Genomic DNA, 12,785 nt, shown 5'->3' with positions numbered 1-12,785 from the left:
GCGGAATGGGCCAGTAACCGTATCCGGCCCATCAGATAATGGACGCTCCTATCATCTTCCAGTTGAGCGCTCCGCGGGCGCCAACTCAGGCGTTTCTTTAGAGGAGCGCTGCTAAACTCCGGGAGGCCGATCCGAAATGGATCCGGCAGCGAGGCGTCTTCCATATAGAACCACTCCGAAGGCCAGTCTTTGGACGCCTTCTTCGGGGTTCCGGATAGATATCCGGTCCCGGCGATGCGCCATATTTCGGCTCCACCCACTTGATATATCGACCCCTCGTGAGAACGGGGTACGAGGCAAAACAGTCTCTTCCATAGCGCAAAATGGGGCTCGATGCCAAAGAACAGCTCGTAAACAGCTACAAAGCCCATGATGCGCAAAATGGAGGCAGGTGTGAGGTGGTGAAGTTGGAGTCCGTAGAACTCCAGGAGCCCCCGGAGAAACGGATGTATGGGAAATCCGAGTCCCCTTATTAAGTAAGGGACGAAGCATACCCGCTCTCCTTTGGAGGGATTGGGGACGCTCTCCGCCTGCTTCCCACCCTTGTAGGTGGCCAGTCCGGCTCGAACCGGAACCATAAAGGCTGGGGGAAGGTATCCCTCTGCTTGGAGCGTCACTAACTCGCTATGCGGGACTGATCATCTCCTCCAATCTCCTGGCCGGGGACTGGGAGCGCGAGAAGAGGAGCCGCGTCGACTATCCATGTTGGAATGGATTCTTGTCAGATGCGCTTCGATGAGTACTTGCGGAAGGAGGATGGTATGATTCGGATCTGGATCCACGCCTCTCTTATAGGCGGCTTATTCGCGCAGCTAGGGGGGTAAAACATAAAAATACCCTGGCTTTTCGCATTCATGCAACACGTGGAAGAGGGTCATTATTGGATGTGGAAGCCAAGGAGGGCAACATTTATGAAGAAACCGGACACTATTTGGCTAACACATGGAAGATGGAGGAGAACCCGCCTTGCAAACGCCAAAGACAACATACGCGTCGGACTCGTCGTCATTGAGCCTGGTTCAGGGGCTACTGAGGGAGTCCTGGACTAGGGGGTGTCCGGATAGCCGAACTATCATCATCGGCCGGACTCCAAGACTATGAAGATACAAGATTGAAGACTTCGTCCCGTGTCCGGATGGGACTTTCCTTGGCGTGGAAGGCAAGCTTGGCGGTACGGATATGTAGATTTCCTACCATTCTAACCAACTCTGTGTAACCCTGGCCCTCTCTGGTGTCTATATAAACCGGATGGCTTTAGTCCGTAGGATGAACAACAATCATACCATAGGCTAGCTTCTAGGGTTTAGCCTCCTTGATCTCGTGGTAGATCTACTCTTGTAATACCCACATCACCAATATCAATCAAGCATGACGTAGGGTTTTACCTCCATCAAGAGGGCCCGAACCTGGGTAAAACATCGTGTCCCTTGTCTCATGTTACCATCCGCCTAGACGCACAATTCGGGACCCCCTACCCGAGATCCGCCGGTTTTGACACCGACAGCGATCTTCAAGGGTATGAAGATACACTCTCCCTCTCGTTGCTATGCATCACCATGATCTTGCGTGTGCGTAGGAAATTTTTGAAATTACCACGTTCACCAACAAGTCAACCTTCATTATCACATGTGAGAAACCACGAAGCTGAGCAAAGATCATCCCCTCCCGGAGTGCTAGAAGTTCCACGATAAAAGGATTGGTCACTACATGTAAAGGCTTGCTCAAGGCTCCCAGGAACGCGATGTGTGACCAAGCCACACCCCCTGCGCCCCCTTCATGTCCTCAATATTCACCACTCCATCAGTGTTGATCGTGACCCAACCCACTTTCGGGGGTCGCCAACACTGCCCAGGTGATTGAATCTTGCATTTTGGTGGTATCTCCAAAATCGCCAAGGTCTCATGAACCCACTTCGGCGAGAAGACCATATACTGTGCATAATTGTGATGATCTTGCTCTTGTCCTCGTCTGTGAAGAGTTGGTCAAGCAAAATGTCAGGAGCCCAAGTGTTTGGATGCAGCCGTGGTAGATGTAGATCAAATCTTTCTCGAGCTGCCAGCCAAAACTTCTTTGCATGCGTACACTTTATTTGTGCATGTAGCATGTCCTCGTACATCACCTTGCATATTTCGCACACAGCAAGTGTTTTATGTGGCGATATTGCAAGTTAACGGAATCCGGGTGTATCCCACGGAGTACTCGCTACCAGAAAACTCGAACCTTGGGGATGATGTTGAGTTTCCACAGGGCTGTCCACAACTGTTTGTTTGCTGATGATGCTTCGGTTATCGTCCCTTCCTCTAAAGAGCTCAGCTCATTGCGAGTCACGAGAGTACGATACGCTGATTTAACAGAGTAGATGCCAGATTTCTCCAGGCCCAAGCCAAAGTGTCTTCGCCGCCGACCAGATTTAGTGGTATATTCAGAATGGCCTCCACATCTGACTGTAGGAAATTTTGACGAACTACCTGCTCATTCCAGTTTCCAGTGTAATCATCTATGAGTTCTGAAACGGTGAGTAGTGGCGCGTTCCAATGCACCCTCTGGGTTTTAGCGTAGGCGTGTTGGGTATCCAGCTGGCTGTCCAAGTGGCTATGGATTGTCCATCACCCATGTTGGAAATATGCCCTAGAGGCAATAATAAAATGGTTATTATTGTATTTTCTTGTTCATGATAATTGTCTGTTGTTCATGCTATAATTATATTGACCAGAAACCATAATACATGTATGAATACATAGACCGTAATATGTCCCTAGTAAGCCTCTAGTTGACTAGCTCGTTGATCAATAGATGGTTGTGGTTTCCTGACCATGGACATTGGATGTCATTGATAACAGGATCACATCATTAGGAGAATGATGTGATGGACAAGACCCAATCCTAAGCATAGCACAAGATCTTGTAGTTCGTTTGCTAAGAGGTTTTCTAATGTCAAGTATCATTTCCTTGGACCATGAGATTGTACAACTCCCGGATACTGTAGGAATGCTTTGGGTGTACCAAACGTCACAACGTAGCTGGGTGGCTATAAAGGTGCACTATAGGTATCTCTGAAAGTGTCTGTTGAGTTGGCACGAATCGAAACTGGGATTTGTCACTCCGTATGACGGAGAGGTATCTCTAGGACCACTCAGTAATGCATCATCATAATGAGCTCAATGTGACTAAGTAGTTGGTCATGGGATCATGCATTACAGAACGAGTAAAGTGACTTGCCGGTAACGAGATTGAACGAGGTATTGGGATACCGATGATCGAAGCTCGGGCAAGTAACGTACCGATTGACAAGGGGAATTGTATACAGGATTGCATGAATCCCCGACATCGCGGTTCATCCGATGATATCATCATCGAACATGTGGGAGCCAACATGGGTATCCAGATTTCGTTGTTGGTTATTGGCTAGAGAGCTATCTTGGTCATGTCTGCATGATTCCCAAACCCGTAGGGTCTACACACTTAAGGTTCGATGACTCTAGGGTTGTTATGGGAAATAGTATATGGTTACCGAAGGATGTTCGGAGTCCCGGATGAGATCCCGGATGTCACGAGGAGTTCTGGAATGGTCCGGAGGTAATGATTTATATAGGGGAAGTCCAGTTTCAGTCACCGGAGCCACCGGTATTATCGGTATTGTACCGGGACCACCGAAAGGTGTCTGTGGGCCCACCGGGTGGGGCCACCTGCCCCGGGGAACTCAATGGGCTGATCAAGGGTGGGAACCAGCCCCCTAGTGGGCTAGTGCGCCCCCAAGGGCCCAAGGCGCCTAGGGTTGAAAACCCTAGGGGGTGGGGGCGCCTCCTACCAAACTTGGGGGGCAAGTCCCCCCCGCCGGCCCCCTTAAATGGGATCTAAGGGGGCCGCCCCCTCTCCCCTTCCCCTATAAATAGTGGGGGGATGGGGGAGGGCTGCCGCACCCTTTCCCCTGGCGCAGCCCCTCCCTCCCCAACACCTCCTCCTCCTCCATAGAGCTTGGCAAAGCCCTGCAGAAATACCACAAGCTCCACCACCACGCCGTCGTGCTGCCGGAGCTCTCCCTCAACTTCTTCTCTCCCCTTGCTGGATCAAGAAGGAGGAGATGTCCCCGGGTTGTACGTGTGCTGAACGTGGAGGCGCCATCCATTCGGCGCTAGATCGGATCTTCCGCGATTTGAATCCCGCGAGTACGACTCCATCATCCGCGTTCTTGTAACGCTTCCGCTTAGCAATCTTCAAAGGTATGAAGATGCACTCCCTCTCTCTCTTGTTGCTAGAATCTCCTAGATTGATCTTGGTGATACGTAGGAAAATTTTGAATTATTGCTACGTTCGCCAACAACCCACTCGACGAATAAGACCAACATTTAGGGCATCCCGCCCTGCAATGATCGCTTTCCAAGTTGCTGAAGATCGAGCCGGGTCTGTGGCGTTGAGGAAGTCCGTATGAGGGAAATACTTCCCTTTCAACACCCTAGCACATAAAGAGTCCAGCTTGGTGAGAAGGCGCCAACCATGTTTTCCGAGCATCGCAAGATTGAAGAGATGTAGGTCTCAGAACCCCATGCCATCCTTCACCTTTGGTTTTACAAGATTTTCCCACGAGAGCCAATGAAGGGAGCGTTTATCAATGGAGTTCCCCCACCAGTTCTTCACCATCGTGATGTGATGCTCTTGCAAACCTTCTTTGTCAGGAGAAAACAACTCATGCTGAATGTAGAGATGGCCCGTATAACAGTCTTAAGCAAGACTTCTCTCGCTGCACAAGCCATATTTCTCTCTGACCATCCTTGCATTTTACCACGACACCTTTCCACTAACTGTTCGAAGGTCCCGCTGGTTATTCTGCCAATAGCTGTCGGTAGCCCCAAGTAGCACTCTGAAAACACTTCCACATTGATCCCGAGTGACAGCTTAAGCAGCGATCGTAGGGGCTGTGTCGTGTTACCGCTGAAATAAATGGAGCTCTTCTCCCTGTTCACTTCCTGGCCTGAGCATTCGGCATAAATCCGGAGAACCTCGTTGAGCCTCTTTGTACTTTGGGTGTTTGCACTGAGAAAGATCAGACTATCATCATCGAATAACAGATGGTTAACCCAAGGTGCATGAGAACTCACTCTGATGCCTTTGTCGATATATGCGCCCCCAAAGTTATTCAGTAGTGATGTGAGCCCTTGTGCGCATAGAAGAAACAGATACGGTAACATGGGGCACCCTTGCCGTAGCCCCCTGGATGGGCTGAAGAAAGGCAGGAGCTCACCATTCACCCAGATCGTGAACCGTACCGAAGTCACACACTTCATGATCAGGCGAACAAAATTTTCTCCGAAGCCCAACCTTGTTAACATAGCTTTGAGATAGTGCCATTCCACTCTATCATAGGCTTTGAGCATATTTAACTTGATTGCACAGCAAACATTCTTGCCCTTCTTCCGCCGTTTGATAGCGTGGATACTCTCAAAAGAGACAAGTACATTATCAGTTATTAGTCGTCCCGGGGTGAATGCACTTTGCTCTTCTCCAATCACTTCATCCAGAATCCCCTGGATTCTATTAGCTATTGCTTTAACAACGATCTTATAAAGGACGGGGCATAAAGCAATAGGGCAGAATTGAGATATCTTCTGTGGGTGTCGTACCTTTGGGATCAGTGTGATGGATGTGTCGTTTAGTCCCAATGGCAGCTCTCCACCATTCAAGAAGTCTAGGATAGCCGCTGTGATGTCATCACCAATAACATCCCAATGCCATTGGTAGAAACCCGCCGTGAACCCGTCCACTCCCGGGGCCTTCGACGAAGCCATATCAATGAGTGCCCTTTTCACCTCACCCACCTCGTACGGTTTGTTTACAAAATCGTTCATCTGTTCTGTGACAGTGGGTTGGACACAGTTTAACAACTCTTCCATCGGCTTGTAGCCTTGCATCTAGTACAAGTCATGGTAGAAGTCAGTAATCTCCTTCTTCACCTCCTTTGGATCCTGTAAGATCCAGCCTTGTGTGTTCTCCAAAGACGTGATACGATTGATTCTTTTGTGGTGGGCAGCCTAGGCCTGGAAGTACCCAGTATTGCGATCACCCTCTCGTAGCCAAAGCACCCGCGACCTCTGCTTGAGCCATATTTCCTACTGCCTCAATACCTCCCACAGTTGCTATGCAACCGTTAATTCCTCCTGTGACGGTCCTCTACCCATTGAGGCACCTCTCGAGCGTTCCAAGCGCTTCTAGAGTTTACACACTTTCTTCAAAAGATTTCCAAAATCTCGTTCACCCCAAGCGCCTAAGTCCTTTTGGGCAATTGTCAGTGCGTCAACAATGCCTTGCAGTCCTCCTCGGCCTGCACCCGCATGCCACAAATCACGAACAAGCTGATCATATTGGCCCTGAGACTGTCACACATTCTCGTATTTGAAAGTTCATCGAGCTCGTGGCCACGTATTGTCTGCATTAGTTCTGAATTCCACCTTGACGAAACAGTGGTTCGACTTGATACTGCTTACATGTTTGACCGCTGTAAACTAAAAAATATTCAGGAAACTGTCATTGGCAAAGGCTCGATCAAGACGCGCTTTCACGTTCGTGGAGCCTGCCTGCCTGTTATCCCATGTGTAGGGAATTCCTCTCCATCCAAGATCTTGGAAGGAACAATCTGACACCGTGTCCCGAAATACCCTCATCTGGTATTCCGGTCATGGGTTGATACTGAAATGCTCGTCCGCTTGCAAGGTTTCGTTAAAGTCTCCCATGCAGATCCATGCATCACGCAGAATAGCAAACAGGGTAGCGAGAAATCTCCAGCTCTGGTGTCGGTTCTTCACCCTTGGTTCTCCGTAGAAACCAGTAAAACACCAAGCTTTAATATCTTGTTTTACAGAAGCATCAATATGTTAACGACTAAAGTTCTCCAATTTGACATCAACATCTTTTGACCAGAATAGGCCAATACCACCACTAAGGCCATCACTGTCGATGGCAAAACAACCCAAAAAACCCAAAGAAAATTTCAGATATTCCACTCTCTTGCCCTTGATTTTTGTTTCCATGATGAACAGAAGGGCGGGACCTTCCTGCTTCACAATCTTGCGAAGCTCACGAACTGTCTGAGGGTTCCCAAGCCCTCGACAGTTCCAGCTGATGGTGCTCATTGCAACGGGCAGTGTTGACTAGCAGACATTGCCGAGGTTTCAAATGATGGGGGGGGGTTTCTTCTTCTTAGGATTCTTCTCAACAAAGACATCCCCTGGATTTTCCATATCAGTTGCAATAGATGGGTCCCTCCCCCCCTCAGACGTCGTAGCCGTCTCTCCTTTCTCTGTGATCGTGAGTGGAGCTGGCACCACTTGACGATAAAGCTGCATTTGTGTCCCTCCTTTCCTCTTATTCGGAATGGGGTTCTTGACAGGAGAGGTCACCTCAATACCCTTGTTCTGATTCAAATTAGACGTTCGAGACTCCTTTGTGCTATTCTGTTTATCTTGTTTCCCCTTCAACGAATTCTCCCTAGAAAAGTTCTTCTTCCGTTCCTCGGGTGCTCGCAGACTTTCCTTGAAAGGTAGATCACCGTTAGCATCCCCTGTCCCTGACGTAGGACAGAACAAATCAGAATGACCTAAGTGACCATAAGAAAAACAGAAGTGCAGGATCTATTCATATTCAATATCATAGCAGTCCACTTTGTCCCTCTTGGTCGATTCGATGCCTATCCATCTGCGTAGGGGTTTGAGCACGTCAATAGTGACTCGTGTCCTCAAAATGCCCACCACCGGATCAATTTGGATGACAGAAGCATGCTTATCAATTTGCTGAGCTATCGCCAAACCCCTCTTGTCATCCCTCAGGTTGTAAGGTAGATTGACTACCCTAACCCAAACTGGTAGCTTGTTAAACTGTAGTTCAGAAGGTTGCATATGATCCTCAAACACCTCCAGGATAACAACGTTCTTGCTGATGTGCCAAGGTGTCCCTCCCAAACGCGATCAAGATCGCACTTGGACACAAATTCTGCCGCAAAAGTGTTTTCTCCCAAAGGCCAAAAAGATAGACCTCTAGGGTTTCCCCAGGCTAGGCGGAGGGCATTGCTGATTGTCTGGATATGGAGCAGATTGCGATGGAGGACCTTCCCCGCCAGCAGCCACTTCGTCGGAGCACCATCGTTTGTGTCATCGATCACCAGGGGTGTCGCCTCCTCTTCGGTGATGTCCAGTTTGCCCAGCGCTTCCTCTATCTGCGCTCGCGCGGAGCGGGGAGAGAGGTTGCCGCTGCGCTTCCAGCCCTTGCCGGCGGACGGTGTTGCCATCGCCCCCGCGCGTGTCGGTGCGCCCCGCCGATGAGATCCGCGGGCGCCTTCCTGTCCACCTAACCCTAATCGCTGCCAGAGGTTTTTAGGGTTTCAGGAAAAACTAGGAGCATCTGCAGTTGCTGTCGAATGGCGTTTTTCGACGCACGAGCTATGCCAGCAAGCACGAGACGCACGAGAAGTAACCAACAATTAGCCGCGACAATGGATGTGGATCTTTGGAACGTAGTAGGGCCAGGCGTACTCACTAAAGCGTTTTAATTAAAAAACAAAAAAACATTTTTAGGGAAGATTGGTATTCAAATAATAAAGAGAAAAAAATAACAAAAACATTCAAATAGTTCAAACACACCTTTTTAGCGAGCATTGGTGTTCAGATAATAAAGATAGAAATACATTCAATAATTCCAAAAGTATTACAATTGTGAAATATACAATGTTTCATGAAGAAATGATTTTCGGTTTAATTCTGCACCAAAAAGGTAAAATCGTGACTTCAAAAACTTGAACAATAACGTTTATCTAGACCTCGTGTTTCAAAAAATGTTTGTATATGCCTAATTTTAATTATTTTGCATAGAAGATCACGGTAGTCATTTGTTTGTAAAATTTCGATGTGAGCGTAACGCTATAGCATTTTCATTAAAAAGAGTTACAAAACTACTTGACTTTTTAAAGTGTATTTTTAACCGGTTTCATTGGCTGTTTTTCGCCACGAAACCCTTTTCAAAAAAGGCCACGATCTGACGACGTCGGAGGCTCGTATCACTTTTCAGATCATTGAGACCGGATCTGCTGGTGCTGCGGCAGAACGAGCCAACGTGTCGAGTGCGCACGGCGTACGTGTGGTCGCCGGTGAGACGGTGCCCGTAATTGCAAGCACGAGCCGCGCACTGCCTCGGCCCGTAGGAGCACATGATTAAAGACGTGGTGACAGTGGACAGTGGTGCCTGTTGGCCCAGTTTTACTACTCCGCTGTCCAGGCACCTGGGCAGCATGTCGTGCTTGCCATGACCCGGCCACTCAGACCACGTGGTTTTTTATCGCTTCAATGCAGTGTGCCTCTGGGTGGTTGGGGATCAGAGAGTTGTACGACCAGGTAGACAAGTCGGTCGTCGCGTCCTCCCCGTGTACCATTCCGAGATGCATGTCTCACCTGGCGAACGAACTGACCCACACACACGCGAGAGATGGTTCCGTGTCGCCGTCGCCTCCAAACCTTAGGTTAACTCTAACCGACTCATGCAAACGGACATGGTTTTTATTCATTTGGGTAGGCTAAAAGGATACAGGTGTCTGGTTTTTGATTTGGGTCGACCGATACACCCAACATGGTCAATGCATTACTCCGCGTGATCTTAGCAAAATTCAAAAGGACGTACAAAATATTTAAATTTAAAATATCATTAAACATTAAAATTAGAGTTCACGCCGGTTAAAGTCCACTTCAAACATAATTAAACATTTAAAAACCGTCACCAAGCTGCCAGAGCCTGCAGCCCTAGGCGACGCCTTCGGAGTCGGAGCTGGAGCTGGTGATAGAAGAAGACCGGCGGCGCAGCCCACAAGGATGCCTGCTGGTAGGCCGCCAGTGCCGCCTCCTTTGTCGTCTGTTGTGCTGACGGCTTTGCTGGGACTTGGCTCGGGCTTGGGCTGCACTGGGGGAGTCGGTGGCGGTGGAGGGAAGACGCAGGGCCCTGCCACCGACAGTTGGAGTGCCTCCTCGAGGGCGTGCTGTATGCCTACTCCAGTGCGGTGAGGTATGCACCTCGGCCTCCTCGTCCTCCTGCGCTACCATTGGGGGCGGCGGTGCGAACCCGGGGTCGATCTAGACGGACCGCATGTCGTGCTCGCTGGCGAATCAGGCATCCCAGGTGGGGGAGTCTGGCGCGTACGCCGGGTCCTGGCGCTGCTCCGGCGTCAGGAGGGCACAACACTTGCAGTTCTCCTCCGCGTGCGTTATGACTGTGCACGACTGGCACCAGAATGCGGTGCAGGTTGAGGTGCCAGTCGTGAAGGAAATATGCCCTAGAGGCAATAATAAAATTGTTATTTTATATTTCCTTATTCCTGATAAAGGTTTATTATTCATACTAGAATTGTATTGATCGGAAACTTAAATATATGTGTGAATACATAAACAAATACAATGTCCCTTGTGAACCTCTACTAGACTAGCTCGTTGATAAAAAATGGTTAGGGATTCCTAACCATAGATGTGTTGTCATTTGATGATGGGACCACATCATTAGGAGAATGATGTGATGGACAAGACCCACCTGATAGCGTAGCATAATGATCATTCAGTTTGTTGCTATTGCTTTCTTCATGTCAAATACATATTCTTTCGATTATGAAATTATGTAACTCCCGGATACCGGAGGAATACCTTGTGTGCTATCAAACATTACAACGTGACTGGGTGATCATAAAGATGCTCTACAGGTATCTTCGAAGGTGTTTGTTGAGTTGGCATAGATCAAGATTAGGATTTGTCACTCCGAGTATCGGAGAGGTATCACTGGGCCCTCTCGGTAATACACGTCATAAGCTTGCAAGCAAATGACTAAGGAGTTAGTTACAAGGTGATGTATTACGGAACGAGTAAAGAGACTTGCTGGTAACGAGATTGAACTAGGTATAGAGATACCGATGATAGAATCTAGGGCAAGTAACATATCGATGGACAAAGGGAATTACGTATGTTGTCATAACGGTTCGACCGATAAAGATCTTCGCAGAATATGGAGGAGCCAATATGGGCATCCAGGTTCCGTTATTGGTTATTGACCGGAGAGGTGTCTTGGTCATGTCTACATAGTTCTCGAACCCGTAGGGTGGTCCGCATGCTTAACGTTCGATGATGATATAGTATTATATGAGTGACGTGATTTGCTGACCGAATGTTGTTTGGAGTCCCGGATGAGATTAAGAACATGATGAGGAGTCTCGAAATGGTCGAGAGTTAAAGATTGATATATAATACGATGGTATTCGGACACAGGAAGTGTTTCGGTGGGTACCAAGTACTTATCGGGTCACTGGAAAGGAGTTTCGACCACCCCGGCAAAGATATAGGCCTAATGGGCCAAAGGGAGAACAAACCAGCCCCGGGTGCACCCCTTCTCTGGGCAGTAGGCCCTAAGGGAAGTGATGTGGCCATAAGTGCAAGAGATAATTGAAGGAAATATGCCCTAGAGGCAATAATAAAGTTATTATTTATTTCCTTATAATCATGATAAATGTTTATTATTCATGCTAGAATTGTATTTTCCGGAAACATAATACATGTGTGAATACATAGACAAACAGAGTGTCACTAGTATGCCTCTACTTGACTAGCTCGTTAATCAAAGATGGTTATGTTTCCTAACCATGAACAATGAGTTGTTATTTGATTAACGAGGTCACATCATTAGTAGAATGATCTGATTGACATGACCCATTCCATTAGCTTAGCACCTGATCGTTTAGTATGTTGCTATTGCTTTCTTCATGACTTATACATGTTCCTACGACTATGAGATTATGCAACTCCCGTTTACCGGAGGAACACTTTGGGTACTACCAAACGTCACAACGTAAATGGGTGATTATAAAGGAGTACTACAGGTGTCTCCAATGGTCGATGTTGGGTTGGCGTATTTCGAGATTAGGATTTGTCACTCCGATTGTCGGAGAGGTATCTCTGGGCCCTCTCGGTAACACACATCACATAAGCCTTGCAAGCATTACAACTAATATGTTAGTTGTGAGATGATGTATTACGGAACGAGTAAAGAGACTTGCCGTTAACGAGATTGAACTAGGTATTGGATACCGACGATCGAATCTCGGGCAAGTAACATACCGATGACAAAGGGAACAACGTATGTTGTTATGCGGTCTGACCGATAAAGATCTTCGTAGAATATGTAGGAGCCAATATGGGCATCCAGGTCCCGCTATTGGTTATTGACCAGAGACATGTCTCGGTCATGTCTACATTGTTCTCGAACCCGTAGGGTCCGCACGCTTAAGGTTACGATGACAGTTATATTATGAGTTTATGCATTTTGATGTACCGAAGGTTGTTCGGAGTCCCGGATGTGATCACGGACATGACGAGGAGTCTCGAAATGGTCGAGACGTAAAGATTGATATATTTGGAAGCCTATGTTTGGACATCGGAAGTGTTCCGGGTGAAATCGGGATTTTACCGGGTTACCGGGAGGTTACCGGAACCCCCCGGGAGCCATATGGGCCATCATGGGCCTTAGTGGAAAGGAGAAAGGGGCAGCCCAAGGTGGCTGCGCCTCTTTCCCCTCCCCTAGTCCTATTAGGACTAGGAGAAGGTGGCCGGCCCCCCTCTCTCCCTTCCCCTCCGAGGAATCCTAGTTGGACTAGGATTGGGGGGAGGAATCCTACTCCCAGAGGGAGTAGGACTCTCCTGCGCCTCCCTCTTTGGCCGGCCAGCCTCCCCTCCTCTCCTCCTTTATATACGGAGGCAGGGGCACCTCTAAACACACAA

Source organism: Triticum dicoccoides, chromosome 6B (genome assembly GCF_002162155.2).
Source record: "Triticum dicoccoides isolate Atlit2015 ecotype Zavitan chromosome 6B, WEW_v2.0, whole genome shotgun sequence".
Classification (NCBI taxonomy): Eukaryota; Viridiplantae; Streptophyta; class Magnoliopsida; order Poales; family Poaceae; genus Triticum; species Triticum dicoccoides.
Note: the sequence above shows the minus strand (reverse complement) of the source record.